Source organism: Apis mellifera, linkage group LG11 (assembly GCF_003254395.2).
Source record: "Apis mellifera strain DH4 linkage group LG11, Amel_HAv3.1, whole genome shotgun sequence".
Taxonomy (NCBI): Eukaryota; Metazoa; Arthropoda; class Insecta; order Hymenoptera; family Apidae; genus Apis; species Apis mellifera.
Window position 1 is genome coordinate 10501471 of NC_037648.1, and position 19794 is coordinate 10521264.

General features: G+C 28.4%; 1 protein-coding gene across 6 annotated transcripts in view; it reads right to left on the reverse strand.

Moving 5' to 3' along the window:
* The window catches only part of LOC412591 (calcitonin gene-related peptide type 1 receptor), a 100086-nt gene that overhangs the window by 79218 nt on the left and 1074 nt on the right, over window positions 1-19794 (reverse strand). For 2 of the 6 annotated variants that reach the window (XM_006564403.3, XM_016914958.2), the window contains exon 2: window positions 19117-19251. The exons of 3 other annotated variants lie outside the window; for them this stretch is intronic. The gene's annotated coding sequence lies outside the window, so the exon portion shown is untranslated. Of the gene's footprint in view, window positions 1-19116; window positions 19275-19794 lie in introns of all 6 variants that reach the window. One more of the 6 variants, XM_016914956.2, reaches the window with a different exon arrangement.

The window sequence follows — 19794 nt, forward strand, 5'->3', positions numbered from 1 at the left end:
AAGTACTCTATGAAATTACATCAAGACCTTGTGATTCTCGTTGTTTAAAATGCTTCTCTGTGTTAGGCGTATTATGAAATAAATTCTGTATAAATCTTGCCTTAAAATATACTTGAAATATATATATATTCTTTCTTAAGTTTAATACTAATTAAAAATACAAAGAAAATTAATTTTTATTTTCTAACATATAAATTAAGACATAGAGATAAATTTAGTGATGATCTAGCCTTATCATAATATTTGAATGCAAATATCTCTGATCTATCTATTTCGCAATTGTTTAATCTAGCAAAATATTTAATTTATTTATAAAGTATCCTAAATTATCCCATTTAAATAAAATCTTTAATTATACATTTGTTCGATATGAATACTTATAAAATAAACGAGATGATAAGTAAAAAAATTTATGAAAGGTAAAAAAACCTTTGGAAAAATTTTTGTTTGGAGAGATATATTTATCTAATATAGAAGAGGATTTTTTTTTATCATTATCACCGGAAATTTGTCACAATTACGTTGTGGATAATTTATTTTTTTGTCGATACTTTCAGTCTAAACATAATTATATGATTATATGCAAAACTTTGTTTCAGTTTATCAGAAATTAAGATTATTAAAAGATTATCACTAAATCGTTCCTCGTTTCTTCGCATTTATTTCAATTATTCAATTTTAGTTTCGTCAAAAATGAATTTGTGAAATCATTGTGGAAATCGTCGTTTAATAATCTTTTTTGATATTCGAAAAAATGAATATGTGAATGTGAATAAATGAAAAGATAAAAATAATATACGTAGATATTTATTTATTTTTCAATATATATATTATGTATTCATATAAGTTTTTCAATGTACAAATTTTATCCTTTAGGAAAATCCTGTAGACACAAGTTTTTTAATAAATTAAATTAAAATATTAGATTCTCGTAGAGATTCTGATATGGAAATTGAAGAAAAATTTAAAGGCAATGTGTTTTCGCAGAATTAGCATTTCGTTGAATAATGTAATGTCATTCATTTATTTTTCCACATCTATTGAATAATATCTGCGAGTATTTTTGCGAAAAATTGTTCCATTCTTTTATAATAGCGAATCCCTTTTAATTTTTACCATTCAAATCGTTTCTCCAATTACACGAGTGTAGAATTATACAACATAATCTTATCTTGTTGAAAAAACAATTGAATATTTTCCCGAATATTTTTTCCCTTAATTACCATACTTAATATCATTACAGGAATAATATTTCAATATTTTAATAATTCAACGATTCATTTCTTCGGAGAAATCATATTTCACCGGATGATATGACCAATTTCCATAAATAAAATAAATCGAAATAAAGTCGATTTGAGAATCGAATGTATTTCTTCTCGAGCGAAAGAAAAAAAAAACGAAAAATTCTCGATCCGATGATAGTGAAAAAAATACGATAATAAATTTCAAATAAAGTAAACTAAGTAAAAAAAGAAAAAAAAAACTAAACGAATTTACTTCTTTCTTACAGAGTTCTCGATTATTTTTATCGATCGAATTGCAGAGATTAGATTGAAAAAAAAAAATCATTATCGAAATAGTAGAACCTTCCCTTCTGATACGCTATAATTAATTCTTGGAAAGGCCAAAGTAAGAAATTCTTCGACTTAACACCTTCTTTCAAGGCGCAAAATTTAACGGAAAGGCTATCACGAACACAGCTTAATCCGAAATATTCCCCGCAAAGATGAATAGTCACGTTCCCTATGGCATCGTTTCCAGGAACACCGTGCGATCTTCAAATTAACGTGGAAACAACGTCAGTAAAAGCGACTGGCTGTCTGCCAACTTCCTACAAGACTTGTAATACAAGTTAATCACCGGCCAAATTTCCTATGCCAATCTAAATACTATTCGTCAATATGATACACACTAACGTCTCTAGTTCGATCGAGTAGATGTTTTTTCTTCTTTTTTTATTCGAATTCTCAAATTATTTTAAAAAAATTTATCGTAACTACTCTTGATTATGCTGTCATTGTTAAATTTTTTTATATAAAATTCTTTTCTTAAATAATATATATATGATAAATTATATTATTATTAATATACATATATATATTTATTAAACTTTAACATCTTTTATACATAATACAATCCATTTTCCATTTATCTAATTCTTAATTTTCATCGTTCCAAAAAGTTAAATAAAAATAATTTGACAAACAAAATATGATATGATATTTTCTCGACGGTTTTAAAAAGCTTTTCGAATTTTCTTTTTCTCTTTTTTTTTTTTTTTTTTTTTTTTTAATTTGTCGCGTGTTTGTCCCTGAAGTTTAAAGAAAAAATGAGGCAAGATGGCGAATGATAAAAGGAGTTGCACACCATTGTAAACAATATCGCGAGAACGAGAGGCGATGAAGGGTGGTTTTCAAGGAAAAAAAGCTCGCGGGTGTACTTCATCAATAAACGTCCGGAGTATGTGTGTTAAAATAGATTTATAGCAACAGCTGCGCCAAGAACTTGAACCGATACGAAACCTTCAACCACTCTGGTTCGCCATTCGTAATTTCTTTGTGAAACGAAAGTCAATTTAGTTCGAGGGGATTTGATGGTCTAATTACAAGATTCGAAGATAGCTATTTGAAGACCATTGAGTTGATATCAGTTGAATGATGTCGAATGACGTCGTATGATTTATATAGATTTTTTTTCTTTCTCGACAGAGAAAGAGACACCGATATTTGATCTCAAAAAATATGAAATGAAAGGAAAATTGTTTAAATTATTATAAATTTATCGTGTTTGGATCATGTATGTATTACGTATCGTGTTAAATTTTTAATTGCCACGTGTTGGTGAGAATTTTTAAAAAAAATGAAAATGATAAAACGAGAATAATTATTCTAGGTTTCGTAATTACGATATTTTGCTTCCATTAAAATCTGATTATAAACGAAATATAGTTTTTAACAGACAGAAGAATTCATGATAAATTACTCAGTATCTGGTTCATGCAAATTTAAGATGAATCATCCAAAGGTGTTGTCGTTCTCCACACTTCTTTTCAAGCTATTGTTTTCTTTTCAAGAAAAAATAATTATACTTGTAAGAAGACATATTGTTTAAAGAATAGAAACGAAAGAATCGAAACTCTAATAAAAAAGAAAAAAATAATCAAATTATTAAAACACTTTTCTAATTTTCTAAATTTAATATTTTAAAAATATAGAAATATGTATGAACTATCCTTATAGAGAAACAAATGAAATTTCTCTGTTATAAAAATATATTGAGATTTCATCCGTAATATCGTTCTTTTTTCGACTCTGTATAAAACAACTCGTCAAGTCCAGAAGAGCGAGAAAAATTGTGGTTGCAGAGGTAATCGAAGGCTCGTTTAAACGTGACGTTTTTTTCTTTGAATTAAATAACTTTATCGTTCTAATAACAATTTAATCTGAAATCGAGGTAGAAAAAAAATTTACAACTTTCATCGAAATATTTTATCTAAGAAAAATGTTATTATTATTAGAAAATGTTATTATTCTAAATATTAATAATTTCATATACATCACTTTAATTTCATATAAGATTGAACTATATTTTAATATCGATAATTAATTAAATATTCATTATCTCGATTCTATATGCATATAATATTTATATTATAATCCATTCCATTAATTTCTCTTCAAAATTGCTAATTTCTATCAAATCTTGTTTAAATATCAATTACTGGATCCACTCATTAACGAGAATCCGGTAAATATATCGCTTAAATTAGAGAGAAATATTACCTATCAGCCTCTATACATGATTACATCTATAATCGTGTATACTAACAAACTAATGGTGCAATCTCTGTTTATAATAATTAAATTTTTAATTATCCATGAATTACATTTACAAAGAATTTTCATAATATGGATATGGAATAAGAATTGTTTTTGAAATCAAATTACGAGTGAGATTCGAAATTTTAAAAGTATTTTAAATATTTTTCAAATATGAATAATTTGAAGAATCATATTTGAATAAAATTGAGAAGCAGTTCAAAATTTGGATTAAGATTATTCTTAAAAATCACATTGAAACTAGATTAGAGAAAAATTTCTTTAGAAATTTTCCAAGAAATTGAACTAAATTTAAAATCTTATTAGACTCGAATTAGAGACTTTTCAAATTTTAATTAGTTCAGATTGAATTAAAATGTACCGTGCATCAAAATATATTTTGCATAAAATGAATAAATATCACGTAGAAACTTTCATCTCAGCCTGTATCCACTGTAATGTCTGTAGCTTAAATGATATTTAAACTTCCTTCCCCATAAATCTGCACGTGTTCCAAGAAATTCCACTGTACAACAACATCAACGATTGTTTCGTGGACTTAGTTAAATGACCAACTGGTGAGTATTGAGAATATTGTATCGATTTTAGCTTATTTTGCGGATGGAAGAAATAAATGTACACGAAAAGAAGTAAAATCAATAGCTGCACACGATAGAAGAGATAGAAATTTTCTTGAATCATTTTCTTAAAATATATATATAAGTTGAAGAATGAAGAATAAATGTTAAAAAGATGCAAAAACTCCAATCATTGTGAAATTCAGTACAGTTGAAATCTAGAAATTGAAGAGATTTCCAATATGAAAAATATATGTATTTGATGACATTCGAATTCATGAGAATTTTCAGAATCACGAGGAAAACATTCTAGAAAGATTATGAGAAAAATTTTTGTTTCAATTTTCCTCTAATCTCTAAAACAAATTTCCAAACTAATCTGTAGAAATTTCTTAATTCCAAAAATCTTTAATTTCCAAAATTTTCCTAAAGCGAATTCCTGAATATGGAAAATTATAGATCTCATATAAAATTAAACCCAAGTTTCAAAATGATTTCTTACAACTAATCCAACATAAAAATATCATTTTCATTTCTCACTTACACAATAGATTTCCAATATATAACAGAATATAAAATATTACTACACTTTTTCTTTAAGAAAACTATTATTTAATTATTCCTTAATAAATATTGCCTTTGTCCAACCTCACTTTTATCATTCCATCTTTGAATTAATTTTTCTCGTATCCTTATATTTCTCTTAAGTTTTAAACATTGGATACACACTCAATCTCGACGAAGAAAATCTCGAATCTTGTGACATATGTATAAACGAAGTGAGAAACAGGTGTTAGAGCCAGTTACAACTGTGCCCTATATACCTATGCTGATTATTGAAGATGTCCGAACGTTGTCTCGTGAAGAAGCCGACATGTTGTTACAGTCAACTAACGTCCAACTAGAAGCTTGATTGCTTTGCGAAATAAACTGCTGGAAGCTTGATTGCTTCGATTCTAAGCGAACTCGATTGTCAACCTGATCGATTTTCGATTGACCACTGATGTGAGATCAAAAATATTCCGACCTCCACTTTCCAAGAAGTCGTGTAATCGATTCTAACAATAATCTAATATCTAGGTTAATCTCTAATTGACCGTCATTAAAGCTTATTGATGAATGTTAAAATTTGGAAAATCGTGTTATTTGTATTTATGCGATTATTTAAAAAAAAATACGCATAAAGGATATTATAAAAATTATTTGTAAACGGTACAAAGAGTTTTTACAATTTTCTAATTTGAATTTTGTATAATCTGTTTAATTTTGTATGGAATATAACAAATTAAATTAAATAAAGGAAAGATAATTCAAACGTAATTCTATGTTGCGTAAATAAAATCGAATTTTCTATAGTTAAAAAGAAAATGATCGAATAATGACGAGGTTTGCACCAAGTACGCGAACAATTGTATCAGTTCCAATGCAGCTGTCCATACACATTACTTTCTACATTCACATGGATCGTGGAATTCGCAATTGTTCGTTTATATAACAGAAATATCCTGATTTCCTTGAAAAAGAGCTTACACTTCGATTTGATGAGGGACCTTGAAATTTCTATTCTATTATTCATTCTTATTATTTTTTTTTCATTTCCATCGATTTTTTTATCAAAATTTTATGCGATTCTAAAATTTATTTATTCGCTATAACATTTATATAACAATGATATTTTGTTAAAATATTTTTTTTTATTCATCTTTCATTTTAAACGATTGATAAAATTTATTTCATACCTTTCACGATACCTTCTATTAGAATGATATTCAGATCTATATTCGGATTCGATAGAGCTTGCAATTTCTATTCCACTCCTTTCTATTGAAATTTTTTCATTTCCATTGTATCCCCCATTGTAGCGAAATTTTAGACGATTCTAAAGCCTATTTTTATATTACTTTTATATATTTCTCGCGATAGAATCTTTTGTTAGAACGATTATTTTCTTATTTCGATGATATTTCTAAATAAACTTTCTATCCTGATATCAAAAAGTATCGAATCAAAGTGAATTAGATGGAATCGTGAAGCAGGGAGAAGCTTTCTATATTTTTTATGAATTTAAAATTTAGAAGAGAAATCGACTCAGATTTAAAGTTAAGAAGCAAAGTATGATCAACCGTGAAACAGTTCGTTGTTTATTAACTTCCCTCTTTTCTTCGAGCATCTTTTCAGCTGAAAGCATTAATTTAAAACTTGAAAGAATTCAAAACAATCGCTTTATCAATATAAATAGATACGCATTCCTCGATTCGTTCTCTTCTTAAAACGTTCGGAAGGAGAAGAAAGTTGGAAAGCAATAAATTTCCTCCATCTTTGCTTTATTTCATCTTTCGTCCCTTATTTTCTCCAACGATAACAGGCTTGATCATTCGTGCGTGATTTCAAAAATTTGCAATCCCCAAGTAGCGTTAGATCATACACTGTTTAAATATCCATCGCAATAAATAATACAGGTAAAGCAACGCCATCAATTTTGAAAAAAAATTTTAGTCCGAGACATGCAAATTTTTTTCTTGCGATAAAATATCCCGATTGCATGGTGTGCGTATTCGAGTAAATAGGTATAATTATAGATGGCTATCGGTTGAATTTAACGAACGGTCTCGGCTGAAAGGACACAAAGTAATTAAATCGCGGTAAGATAAAAAACGCGATGCCAGGGAGGAGGGAACGAACGATTCTAACGTAAATTGATTTACATTTACACGAAACAGCTTACGACAGCAAACGCTGTGGCCTCTTCGAAACCAAAGACAAATCGTTATCAAATATTTACTGGCCTGTAATGAACCTCTTGACTCGTGGAACACGTAAACCATCCATAAAACGATAAAATCATCGCTAAACAGACTCTTTTTTTTATTCCTATTCTTGGGAGAAATTTGAATAATTTCCACAACTTTTAACCAATGATTTTGCGATCTATCATCTTGTAACGATCTTGAAATGAATTTCTTTCAAATAAAGATTCGAACAGCTTTTGATTGATATTCGGTTGATTTTGAATGTCTTTCTGAATTTAACTTTAAAATTTTTAAACGATTTTAAAAACGTATATAATTTTTATCGATAAATATAAATTGATAAAAATTATACAAATTTTTTTAATTAAAATTGAATCAAATAATATTGAATTTTAATGAAATTGCAAAATTTTCTAAAATAAAAGGATGAGAAAGAGATGAGAATCATGTAAATTGAAAATGATCCAGTAATTCATCATGAAATATTAAATTGAGGTAATGAGAAATTAATTGGTTATGTATATTATAGAAGACAATTTTTAAAATTCGTATATATATAAAAAAAAACATTAATTTTGTAGTATTATAATTTTATAATTATTATGGAAATTATAAATTTAATATGACACAATGATGGATAAATTAATTAACGCCCCACTAATTATCCCGACTATATTACGAAACTTCCCTCAAATATTACACTTAATTCATTTATCATATACTATTATTCATCGTCTCAAAAGGCTGCAGATCTTGAACGTGTATTGTATTATTTGCAAAATTTATTGTTCTATGAATTTAACGAACTTCCAAACCGTAGCCATAATTAATCACAATTTCAACAAAATAATATCTCAAATTCTATCCTATCATCAAACCATCATCACTTATCTTCTCGCAAAAATATTTTACTTGCAATAAAAAGATAAAAAAATTCACATATGAACCAAACTCTAATGCCCATTTGAAATTTAAATAAAACGTCGAAACAAACGTGTCATTCGTAGGGAAATTGGGGGTCTAAACATTTTTCGGAGGATAAAAAGGTATACGAGAGAAATATAAAATCGTGGATGCAAAATAAACCACGTTGGAACTTTTCATCGAAATTCCTTCCATCGAATTCGAATCATTTGGCCGGATATAAAATAAAACGGTATAAGTAAAATAATATTATGCAATGGCATCAAACACGTCGATCGAATGGAACGAATCGATTCACGGATCAATGTTTGCCGATCAGCTGGATAAAACATACGGTGGCGGCATGTGTTATTATTTCAGCTGGTGGTAAAACGGCGTCAACGATGTAATTCACGATGGATTTATCGCATCAAGAGCAGCATTTTAGCCGAGGCTCGTGACTTCGTGGCTACTGAATTTAACCGATCAACTCGATCTCGATTCTTTTTTTTCTTTTTTTATCCTCGAACGTGTCATTTGTAATTCCGTTTATTGGCCATTTCCAACATTCCATTTTACGAATGTAAAATACACAATTTTTCCTTTTGTTTCTCCTCTCCTCAATTCAATATTATTTACTTACTATAATTTCAACACTTGATTATTTCTTTGGAAATTCATTCTTCGAGAATACTTGACGAGAAACTTTTTTATTTTTCAATGAGCTTAGCGCAATTAAATACGATTATAAAATAACATTTATATGAATCTGTCAGCTATTCTGAAGGGACAGTTATATTAGAAAAAGGACTTCGATCCACTGTTTCAATTACAATTTGCAATTTCGAAATTTCCTCGTCATATTTCATTGTTGCTCTCGATCGCCAGTAAGTGTATATTCATTTGTTTCCCGGACGTTTTCAATCTCGATGTGTATATTCGCGGAACTATGCGTCGTAAATCGAATCGAGGAAAGTAAGTAGCGATGAAAATATCAGCGAGACGATGCTCATACGTTGCTCCAACGTTCGAATTAATTTATTGTACGCGACGTATTGTGCGGTAAAAGAGACGATCGAGCTGTATCAAATGAAATTCAATCGGTAAAAGAGAAGAGAAGGATAGGATAATGAAAAAAGAGTGATAAAGAAGGAAAGGAATTCCATTACGAGCAACAATTAATTAATTTATCCGTTTGTTCTTGCGAATAGGATTCGTAATTCGACTACAATCTTTTTTCCTTTTCGATAAAAATATCCGGTATAGAACTTGGGCTTGTTCATGCTCGGGCGAGGGCACATACCCAACACTACCGTCGAGGCTTGATTAATTTACGCGCCTCGTGATTGGCGTAATGTTTTTCGTTAATAACTCTTTGTTATTAACAAAGTTCAAGTATAGTTTTGGCAAAGGAAAATGTTGTTCGAAATTACATCATCCAGTTAACCGGTGTTCCCAAACTCTCTATTATGCAAAACGTACGCTAAATATTATCTTTATGTAGTTTGCATCGCAATAAATCATTGTATTCTCGTATAAAATCATAAATGAAAATTGGAATTTTCGTATAAAAGACGTAAGAAAAGAAATAAAAAAAATTTTATCGCCAAAAATCTCTCAGGAAATAAAGAAAAGTATGTGATCGAAGTCAGTTTTTGTTTTATCCCGATATCTCAATCAGTTGTCAAGTTATAAAGACTCAAAGTAGCGTTTAAGACAATGCAAAAATTATGAATGGACTTACGACCGAGTAACCTATATTTTTTCCTGGAAATACGTGTTCTACGTTCTTACAAGAATCACGTCTGTCACTTGTCTGAAAGTTTGGGATCTGTGAGACGAGATGCGAGCGAGAGATCCGAATAAAAACGAAGATAATAAACGATTAAAAATTACCCTTTTCTTTACACGACGATATCTCGAGAATCGGAAATCGTATCGGGATAAATCAGAAAGGGTTTTAAAGGGCAAAGTCTTGTAGTTGTAATGACCTCTCGTTCATTAATAGAAAGCCACTCGAAGTTACAGTTTTTCTAATTTCAGTAGGGTTTAATTTTAAGCTAAGTTGTATTTATTTCTAGGAAAATATTGCTTACAACGATCTTGCCGACAGTACATTGAAGACTTTAAATTGATTTAAAAGTCCTTTAATCGAAGTAATTGAATCTTTAACGACTAGTTTCAATCACGATTTTACTTAAAACGAAAATTCATTCTTTCGATCATCTCATTCCTAACAATCAAATACGTGTTTGTAAATTAAATCTCTCTCTAAATATAATAATCAGTTAATCAGTAATATCAATAAACTGATACCTGATAAACATAATAAACTCTATCTAAACTCTATGAAAACATGTCTGAGATAAAACATTCAAGTTCGATAGTATGCAAATATGTATACTTCAATTAAATGTTCGCCAAGAGCGTTTAATTAATCTTCCCATTTTCTAAAATCATAGCACGTTTTATCACGATGTTTTATTCGATTCAAAATCGCGTTTTTTTTTGTATCACGTAGAAAGCACCAGAGGGACTATTTATCCTGCTACTTTTCGCGATATAATATTTGCCGAGGGATGAAGATACATATAACAATTAATATTCTCCTACGATATTTTCAGTCCGACTGAATATCAAAAACTTTATCATTAATTTTCAGAGGAATAAATTCTAATAAAATAAAAAACATTTCAACTAATATTTTAGAATCCTATGTTAAATATATCGAATATTATATTATTCTATCATCCGTTTAATTATATATTTAAATAAAAATTGAATCGCAATTTAATTTTCACGATAGAATTGTAACATAAATTAATTTGTTAATTGTGACAGTTTTATATTCGCGTGTAAAGCACAATTGAAATAAATAAACGAATCATTTAATTTTAAAATTGAAACTTTAACATTCAAAGAGTATATTTCTAAATTTATACGAATGAACTACGAATGAATTATAAATTATATCACGTCTTAATCCTTATTTTCAATTATCATCCCGATATTCAAATCGTATTCGCGATACTTCAAAGATAAAAGGGCGGAAAAATTATTGTGCCTTCAGTTTTAATACAATTCGCTCCTACATTTTACAAAAGTGTCCCGATTATCAATCACCGGTAGATCTAGTATCGCGATGCTCGAATTACACCTTACATATCGTTTCAGCTGAAATAGCAGGCTGAGGAGCGTAACATATCCTGCCAGAAGTGTAATTACCAGTAGTGTTTCCCGTCAAAAGTACAAGTACAAGATTTTAAACCGTAAACTTCACGTGACTTTAACTAGTTTAATGTATTAGATACATGTATTTTCATGAATAAAAATATACGATTTATAACAATTTTTATTTATTATATTGCAAGTTCCGCGTTCACTTTTCAAAATTCAAAATTTTCAAATTTCTGCATCTCTTCAATTCTCTGTGTCTGCATGAATTTCCATACGTGAAGAAATCTTTCATCGGTGAAGAGATATAAAGAGGAATAAAGAGAGGCATCTTTCTTCAATATATCGGGAGAATATAGCGCGATCTTGATTGCAAACGATTGGAAATATGACATAATGTCGTCAAATCGATAAGAAAACAAGCGAAGCGTCACAAATGAATTTCATAATTCGATATAGAGCCATCGGTTTCGATCGATCAACGACTTCCAATTTAAATACGTCAATAAAATGACGCTCCATTAACTCTACATAAATAAAGGGAATTTACGTGGTCAAAAAAGCTCATAATACATTTCAATCAAATTATGCAAACGTTTATAATAACGTTTTAAAAGGATATTATAATCCACAGAAGTGTTACAAATATTTTATTTTTACGCAACGTAACGTTGTTTCTTTAAAATTTGTTAAATTTGTTAACCCTCTTCCACACAGTTTACGATCTTAATTTATCTTTAACTTTGTTGATGTAATCGAAGAACAAAGATGCTATTCCTATGCCTATTATATCAAATAATCACCGAGTGGTTAGCAGTCAATGGATTCGTTCTTTCTAAAGGAAGTATCGTTCAAATGAGAATCTTTTGTAGTACGAGTTCCTCTTTATTTTTTCTTCTCTATTTTAAAGTACGATCAAAACTATTAATTTCTATCAATTGAAGAAGACAAGAATGAAATAGTAAATTAACTCTCATTCTATTTCGTGGTTCCATTTCTATTTTGCGATTCTATAAATTGCAGATAACGATCTTCATTCGTGCGCCAATTAAACGTAACAAAATTATGTTAACAACGAGCCGATCAAAATTAATTGAATCCAATTCGAGCGATATAAAAGCGACGTGAGACATATTTAATTTATAAATATTACATTCGAATAAATAAGCCTTTGAATTCATATTTCTATTCGCGTTATCGTTTTTACGCCAATTGATTAATTCATTTGTGTATCCGAATACTGAGAATACTTCTCTCTTATCACGATTATGTTTCCAAGCATCAAGGAGAAAAATTATCTTTGTAACTAAAAGGGAAATCGTGTTTCAATTTAGCCTTTAAACATCAGACACCATTCATCGTACAGAATTTAATTAATATTTTAACTTCATCCTCAATTTTGTTCCATTTTCATATCAAAAGCGATAATGTAAATTTTCTGGATTTTTTTATAAAATGATACAAGTACGTATAAAGGTTATATATCTTTTTTATATTATTTAATAAATAAATAGGGAAACAATAGAATTTCTATAATATCGTTTAAGAATTAAAATTGAAATAAAATTCAAAGATTATTAGACATAATCCTTTTATATTATAATAATTTCATTTATCGGTTTCAAAATTTTTGGGGATTTATTGCAATTCCAACTATATCAATATACTAATACAATCATTATTTTCTTCAAAAATATAAGAAATCGAAACAAAACAATTGTCGAAACTTTACTGATATTTTCATATCAATTTTTTGTTTCAAAAATTTCAAATTTTTTTCTTTTCTAAAAATCTTAATTAATACGAAGAAAAATAAAATAACATATCACTGCCAATTTTTAATAACGTGTCCCCTGCATTTAATTCAATAAAAATTAGTTCACTAAACTAGCCAAAAAAAAAAAAAATATCATGTCCACTCGACACTCGATACACATACTCTACTCCCATTTGACGTATCAACAGATCGTTCTTGAAAAAACAAACAAAATTAAACCCGTATAAAACGAATCAAATGTTTTCTCGTCTCGATTAAATTTACCATCTCTTCCCGCTCATAGATTCAAAAATATCCGAAAGTTCAAATAAACAATTCGATTGAAAAGTATTGACAAATAGAAGACAGTGAATCGTTCCAAGCTTCATTTCTTTCTACATTTCACTTGTATGAATCTGTCCAGCTAAATAAATCATTCATGTGAATAAATCCACTTAATTCTGCTTAAGTTAAATACGAAAAAACTAATAACATCTACTTCATTGTATAACTTTTGTTCTAGTTTCTATCATATTTCTAACCTCTAAAATACTTAACCGTTCAAACGAATAAGAAGAGAAAATAAATAAAAAAAAAGAATCTTCCACGCGTTATCACACTGTCCCTTTTATCCATTTCTCTATACATTCTCCTCTTTTCTCACGAGATTCTTCTCTGCACAAAGATAGGAGGGAGCGGTTCCTTTACGCGATCAAGAATTTCTCAAGGGAGAAAGATTCTCAGACCTCTTCGTCCTGATTCGATAACACGCGACCGCACGTGCAACAATCCTATCGAAACCAGGCTATCGATTAAGGGTACGTACGTACAACAAGGAAAATCGCGAGGTTTCCGATAACCAAATTCGACTGACATTTGTTATTTTACGAGCTTCGAGTTCGAACCTTTCGTATTTTCGTCCAAGTAAGGATAATATAATGCATTTTGCATCGTGCGGTGGTAAAATTTTAAATTTGAAGAGAAGAGGATTATAACAGGAAAGAAATTTGGGATAACATAGATTTGAAAGTTGGGAGTTTGATTCTCGAGAAATAATGTTAATCTTGGTTCAAGCGTTTTTACATAAGATCGCTTTCTTCTTATTATAATTGAAATTCCTATGGAATTCCTTTGCACTTTGTCGAGGAAACTTTTGCATTTATTATTTGTTATTAAAATTCCTGAAATTATTGCTTTTCCGTATTCTTGATTTCTTTTTTATTTTAATTGCAAGCTTTATAAAACAATTCTATGATTCTATGAATCTTCAATTCTAATGATCCTATGAATTTTTTATAATTGTAGAAATCTTACAGAAATAAGATGCCTCGTGGTTTGTCTTGAATCAAAATACTTGTCAATTTGAATTAATTATTGAATACAATGTTGATTTTGATTGATTTACAAAAGGAATAAAGTTGATAAAATTCCCGACATCGCATGCTATTATCGCGTTAATTCCACTCGTTCAAAAAGCTCAACACATTGCAACTCCATAACTTTGGCCAACCCATTTCAACAGTTTTATTGCATCGAAGATTTATTTCGAAGTTTAATCAAGGATTGAGATTTTGATCTGCCTAATGGAAAATTCTCCTTTTCCAAGATTTAACTCGAATAAAATAGGCTAACTTTTCTTTTTAATTTAATCTAATATCGCAAATTGAATCGAAAATAGTTCAATGTAACACGTAATACGAAATTATTCTATACTTATATTATCTCAGCTCAAATTCCATCTACATTTCGAAATCCAAACTTCACAACATTATTCACGTATGTATTTCCACTCAAAATGTATTATTCAATCCCGTTACTTTTAAAATCTTAAATTTCAACATATTTCTCGGATTATATGAACTATACATATTATTAAAAATTCCATGCATTGTTAAAAATTTTCATTTTTATCAACTATTGTATTATTATGTTGTATTAAATAAAATATATACTTCTTCGTTTGTAACTCGTTATTTCCTATTAATTATTATTGAATTTTCTCGCAGAAAATATTAATATTCTGAAATTTCTGAATAAGAATAATTTCAAGCAATACGAAAAAAATATATATATAAAACTATTAAAGAAATGAACAATTTGGAAAAATATTTTGAATATTTTTCTTTAAAAAAAAATATTCAAAAATATCTATCATTCTCAAATTGACTTTCTAATCTTATTATTAACTTTTAAAAAATTTTCGAATCTCTTCCACATTGAATATTTAAACAGATTAATTCATTAATCGAATCGATAAATAATGAACGGTAACGTCGCCTAGACAAAACTCTAACAAAATTCTAAGTTGCATACAGGCCTGCCTGGATAAATTATTCGGTATCGAGTCACGTAAGGTTTTCGAAACTTCGAAATTGGATCGGCCACAATATAAACCACGTTTATCTCGGCCGCAAAAATAAATACATACAAAGTTGCACAATAACGCTCTCGATGTGGCCATTAACCATGGAGAATAGCTGTACCCTCTCGGTATCATGAAAATGCATACAGAGGTTGCAACCATGGTGCATGCATGCCACGAGAATATATCTACGATCGCAGTAAAATCACGAATCTATAAGGCATCATCGAGTATACTTTTATCAGCAAAATCCACGTTTTTTTAGCGGCAAGATGCATCGTAATGTTGACCTATTAACTTTTCTCTTATCAAAAACTATTATTCAATTCTATCGATTTTCATTGATTTTCAATAATTTTGATGGATTTAATAATTAAAAATTATTACAAAGTGGATTGACGATCCTTTTCATCTTTATTTTTTTCTTTTTTTTTCGATCCACTGTCTTCGCGTGAAATTATTTTTTTAGAATAATAAATTAAAGAATTTATAGGATATCGAGGAAACCTTATCAGAGTTAATTACATTTCAGAGTCGCGATTATTTTGTAACAGTGAGAGATTCAATTAGAAACTAATTAGGATCTAAGAAAAATCGAACCAAAGATTAACCATGATTCGCCCAAACGTTATAGATGAGAGGCGATCGAGATTTAATTGAAGCCTAACAATGAGAAGCAATCAACGATGAGTAAATTGTTACAATGGCCAAAATTGAATTTTATTTATAATTTTGTTTATTTTTATCCTAAAGATAAAATTGCTTTCAAGTTTAAAAGTATCTCTTGAAAAATATTTTAAAATATTCTAAGAAAAATATCTCTTTTATTATTCCTTGTTGAATTTTAATGAATAAGATAATTATATATTTAAATAATAACAAAAAATTCTTGTAAAAAATAGGAAGATTTATAAAGAACGAGTGTCAATATTTCATTTATTATGAAATTAATAGAAAAATTTTGAGTAATTTTCACATATCTTTGAAAGTTGTTGTTAAAAGTATAATTAAAGCCAATTCACCTTTAATTATAGATTGCATTTATGCAATATTCTTAGAGATTCTAAAATAGAAGAATAAAAGGAAAAGATAAAACTGAAGCTTAATGATAAGTAACTACATGCAACAAACTTTCGATCTACAAACGATATAGAATTAACTCTTGTCTATGATCTGAATAACCCATTTTAAATTCAATGAACCCTGACGAGAAATAAAGAGACATTAAACCTTTCTAGATACATCAAATTGAATATATAAAATAAAATTTATTTAAATTAAAAATTATTCTATTAAAATAAATTAATTAATTACAATTTCTGCTTATTCCTTTTTTCCAAAAATATTATTTTCAAAAATTTATCCTCGACAAAATATATCTCTTGTTTGGAAACAAAAATTTATCGTGGATTTCGATATTCATACCCTACACACTTCATCTCTTTTTCTTCCAGCATTCTCAAGAAGATCCCACTGTTTTTACGTAATAAATAACATCGTAAAAATGGATCATAAAATCGAACATAATGTTACGTATTTAATTTAACAATCATAAGTTGTAAAGTTTTCCTTTCATATAGAGATAGATCGCAAGCTATGTCTCAAGCGTGAAACTGTAACTTAGAGAAGTTCTCAACTAAACGATGTCGATGTTGCGATAAATTTATACATTAAGAAATACACAAATTTTATCGCGTTTATCGTTACTTATTTCATCTTCGAACTTAATTCTCGTTATATGATATAAAATAAAATATATAACAATATATAAAATGATTCGTTTCAAGAAGAGATTAATTAAAATTCAATCAATCTCCGCAATCTCGATCGAAGAAAGTTTAACGAGAAACAAAGAAACAAATTTGAAGTTGCATAAATTTATCAAATTGATAAGAAATATCAATTTTGCCGCGTAATTCACCGCCACGAGTGAAGAAAGTTAAATCGAAACGCGATACTCGCAGGTGAGAAGATAATGCATAATAGCCAATTGTCTTTTAAAGGGAAGAAAGTTTGGTAAATGGTTGAAGAAAATTTTACGAAGACTTAATCGAGACGACCCTTTGAATTTTGTATTTGAAACTGTGTACAGAAATGTGCGCAACACCAAAGAAACTTTCTTCATTACTTTTTCCCTGGTTATTCGTTTCAAGGTTCGCGAAACACCCAAAGGCAGTACATTTCACGCGACGATAACTTTATCTTTTTTGAATTCAACTAGATTCCTCTTTGTTTCATTCAAATGTCAATCGTTTAAATACGTATAAAGAAAGATAATTTTTCGAAACTTCGATTCGGAAAATAAATGCTCATCATTATTTGATTGAAATCGATCTTTTCCAATTTTTTTAATTTTATTTCAAATTCTCACTTTTTTTTTTATATATAAAAATGTATGCTCATAAATGTTAAACAAGAAGTTTCTAAAATTCTGGAATCGAAAAAAAGTAACAGAATCTTTTCCAATTTGATTAATTTCGAAGAATTTTCGTCTAAATAATCAAATTTTTTATTCTTGATATGTATAAATTTATAATTTAGATAGACATCAACAGATTGTGGAATAAAGAGAATAAAAATTTTATTGCTACATAGATTTATCTACATAGTTTGCAAAGCGAGAAAAATTAGAAGAGAAGTTAAATTATGAAATTTCTCAATCCTTTTTTTTGAACTTTGATCTTTAGATAAATAAATAGTAAGAAAATTTCCATTCTTTTTATCATACCCTAATAAATTTTTTATTAATTATTAATATGAACAAGGAGAAACATAAGATTACTCAGTCATTATTATTCGTAAAATAGTTGCTATTTTAAAAAGAACTCTTTAATTATTTCTTAGCACTCCTAGTATCATCGATCTCAAATAACAAACAAGATTGCAAGTCTCTAGATTCAAGAGTTTTGATCAATCCAAAACGGAACACGGAGTTGATCGTTTGACAAATTTATCGAGTTTAGACATCATCGTATACTTAAACAGCAGTGGGTTAACCAGCATGGCAAAGCGTTACAAGTGAAAATGCAGCGACGCAAGAATCCACCCTCAATCTCATGAAGTTGACAAATGAATCGTTTTGTAATAAAACGATCTTGAAATACAGCTCCAAGTTGCGAAAATAAAAGAACCACGAGTACATAGGCATCGAAGCGCGGGCTGTTTAAAATTCGCATGCACGAAACGTAATTTGCGTGACCGGAGAAAAGAGACGATAAAAATTTAAGGGAACACGGATCAATTCATAATTTTACTTCTTTTATCGATTCATATTTCAAGATTATAAAAATTCATTTCGTATTCTGGGAAATTTTTTAATTCTAAAAATATTATCTATTGAATATTTTATAATGTATTAATATAAACAGAAAGGATTTTATGAAATGAATTATTACGGATTTTTCTATATTGATGTTCTTTTAATTGAATAACATATGCTCAATGTAATTCGCGGAATACGATTTTTATCGTTATCATCCTTTTTATAGAAATGATGAACAAATCTATTCCATCATATAGCAGAGAGCGAATTACAAATAATGATCTCTTTTCCAATTGATTCGTTTCCATAATAATGATATTAAAAATTTCGTGTTAAATTTTAATTTAGAAATGAATTAGAAATAAATCTTTTTTTGCTTTTGAATTTTTTCCAAATGGAAACAAATATTTATTCTCGTACTTCTGACTCTTAGATATAAAGTAACTCCGGAAGTGTCAGGGTTGATCAGTTCGCAGAGATTCAATTTAAATAATAAAACAGGGTACTCACCAAGGACACGACAATCAGCTGATGAAGCGTGCACAAAAACTGAAGTTTATAATCATTCACCGCGCTTTTACTCACGATACGATTAATCGAACGGATTTAATCGATCCATAATCGTTCAATTCTCACTAATCGAAACTTTTTAAACGGTTTAAAAAAAACTAATGAATGTTAATTATTATATATTTTCATTGGTATATCATTAATTTCAGTTTAATCATAAATTTTCTTGTTTATTTACTTTTCTCTTATTCATTAAAATTAAAAATTTAACCTCAAAAGATTAAAAATTTAACCTCAAAAGAATGCAAGTATATGACCAATTTGCTTCAAAAATATATATTATGCAGCAAGAGTGCAGAATCTTATTGTCTATATTAAATATTAAATCGATTTCTCTTGTAAACGAAAAAGTTCAATTTGTAATTATATATACATTATCTAACGAAAGAATTATTTACGATGTAACAATTTGGGAAAAGAATTAAAACTTTTATCAAATGAAACTCTTTTTTAATAATTCTATCAGAAAAAATTTCACGCTAAACTCTTTTAATTTAATTTTATGCAAACTATGACGTAAATCGTTTAATTTGTTTTCTAAAAAAATATTTTTTATAAATATAATTACAAGTTCGATAAATAAAAATATAATTATGGCAAGCGAGATTCAATCTCTTA